Source organism: Apis cerana, unplaced genomic scaffold, assembly GCF_029169275.1.
Source record: "Apis cerana isolate GH-2021 unplaced genomic scaffold, AcerK_1.0 scaffold1_AcerK, whole genome shotgun sequence".
In the NCBI taxonomy this organism is placed as follows: domain Eukaryota; kingdom Metazoa; phylum Arthropoda; class Insecta; order Hymenoptera; family Apidae; genus Apis; species Apis cerana.
The window spans coordinates 212,501-215,000 of NW_026893559.1; the positions used below are offsets into that span (position 1 = coordinate 212,501).

A 2,500-nucleotide genomic window follows, 5' to 3' on the forward strand; every position below is an offset into this window, starting at 1 on the left:
CGAAATATCTATTATTGTAATTACTCCACCTGACTCATTTTTCATTTTAGCCAGAGCGCTGCTGAGGATGGCTATGTTGTTTTTACAGCCATCCTCCTGTGTAAACCCCTTTTGTCTTGCGTGCTGCTTAACTCTGGACCGTAGTTTCCGGTCGATCATTGCCGAATATATTCTTCCCAGCAGAGACCCGATGGTAATTGGTCTCCAGTTCTCAACCTCTTCCGCGCTCTTTCCCGGTTTGGGAATAAGCGTGGTTCGGTTTATCTTCCACTGTGCTGGGTATATTCGGTGCAGCATAAGGAGATTACACAGTTTGGCAAAGACGTGCAGCGCTCCTTTTTTTCTCAGGTGGAGCTTCTTTATTTGGTCGATACCGGCTGCCGTATCGACCTTAATTTTCTTGAATTTTTCCAATAGGTTCCCCATTGTGATGGGAGTCCAAATCTCGCCTATTTCTATTTTGTTGTTTTGGGGTTGCAAATTCGCCAATTTTTCCGGACCACTTTTGCCCCATAGATTTTTATATAGTGGACCCACCGAGTCGGCCCCAGGGAGACTGATCGCTTCTTCTCCCTTACCTGACTCACCCATTATTGCCAAGTCCAGGAGCTTCCTTGGGCATTTTCTGTATAGCTCCTGGTGCTTGGCGTATAGAAACTTTTTCCTCTTGTTATGGGTGGTCCTCTATCCATTCATGCGCGTCACTAATTAGATGACGAGGCATTTGGCTATATCATGCGCCTACGATCAAAGCGACCGTGGCGGACTTCCGAGGATACCTCCTCGTGGGGCTCATCGTTTAAGACATTTGAATTCGCGGGCTCACTTTCTAGCGATGCTGCCAAGGAATCTGCCCGCGGACTTGGAAAAATTAGGAACGGGGACCCTTTCGGGAGGCGCACTTAGCCGCACGCCGTAGCGTGCGTTGTCCAGGGAGTGCCTCGCGGAGGCGTCGCCCCAGATTCCACTATGCGAACATAGTGGAATCTGCCCCGCGCCCTCGGCGTACAATAGTACGTCAGGACTCGCACCGCTCGGTGTAAAAGGCCGAGACGGGCTAAATTGTTCATCAGCTGGCAGCTGCTTCGTCTTTTCGTGTGTCGACCAGTGGTCTCGTTCGCTTTTAGAAATTATAGTATTTGCCTTGCGGCTTCGTCAGTTTTTAAAGGTATAAATAAATAAATAAATTAAATTAAATAAATAAATAAATATTTTTAACGATCACGGTATGTGATCGTAGTCCAAAAATTCGTTGGTTATTTCGATCGACGATCGGAGGGCAATTAGTGAAGCCGTCAGGGCATGTTTCGTTTGAAGCCCTAGGATTCTGAGACTCTCCACAGTGGCCCGGGGCACTGCCCCTCTGCACCCGATGACCACTGGTATAACACGGCTCTCTTTGGCTTTAAACCTCTGCTTAAGAGTTTCTGCTGTCTTTTTGTACTTTAAACATTTTTCCTTATATGCTTTTCTCAGGGAGTCGTTGTTTTCGTATCGAACGGTGACATCAACGACGTAAACCTTTTCATGGTCTTTTATGACCATATCCGGCTTACGTCTGTCACCGTCGATTTCCAACTCGGGCTCCCTGAATATTGCATAGTCTTTTGATATATTATTAGCAATGAGGCCGCATATTTCATCATGTCTTTTTATTCTTTTATTTTTGGTGTGCGTACACAGTCCCAGAATATGTCCTAGGGTTTCAACCTGGACGCCGCACCTCCGGCAGTTCACATCTATGTCTCTTTTAGTCCTGCGGAGTGCTACTCTGGTTCCACATGTATTTGTTCTTAATTTTAATGCGTCCAGGTATCGGGACGGCTTCAGTAATTCGGGGTTATAGAGCCATGCGTTACCAATTCTATCCCCGAAAAATTCGTCGATTCCTTGTCCTTGCGAGGCGAAGGACTTCCATCTGCTGGTATCCGCCCTTTTCAATTTCTTTCGCGTAGCCTCGATCTCTTCTATCTCGCACGGCCAAGATAGGCCCACCGACGCAGCGTATTTCTTTGTAATCTCCTCTTGCCTCTCGAATGCTGTTTTGGTGGCGATATCCTGCGATCTTGTCATTCGAATACTGTTCCTCAGTTTGGCCAACTTTACTATGTTGGCCACTCGTTGGACACCTAGACCTCCATGGCTCTTGTCACTGTATATTTGGTATATATTTGGCTACCTTAAGAGAGTCATAGTTACTCCCGCCGTTTACCCGCGCTTTTTTGAATTTCTTCACGTTGACATTCAGAGCACTGGGCAGAAATCACATTGCGTCAACACCCTCGGGGGCCATCGCAATGCTTTGTTTTAATTAGACAGTCGGATTCCCCTAGTCCGTGCCAGTTCTGAGCTGAGCGTTGAATGGCGGCCGAAGAGAGCGACCACGACGGCAAAGCCGCCACGGAAGCCTCGCAGCAAGGAAGATCCGCGGGAGGCCAAGGCACGGGACCGAGCTCGGATCCGGGGTGCGAGGTACAAGACCACGCCCCGTTCAGCTCGC

The 2,500-nt window shown here is 48.2% G+C and overlaps 1 pseudogene; it reads right to left on the bottom strand.

Annotated features, from left to right (window-relative positions):
• Positions 1–2,500, bottom strand: part of LOC133667702 (large subunit ribosomal RNA) — an 8,394-nt pseudogene that overhangs the window by 3,438 nt on the left and 2,456 nt on the right.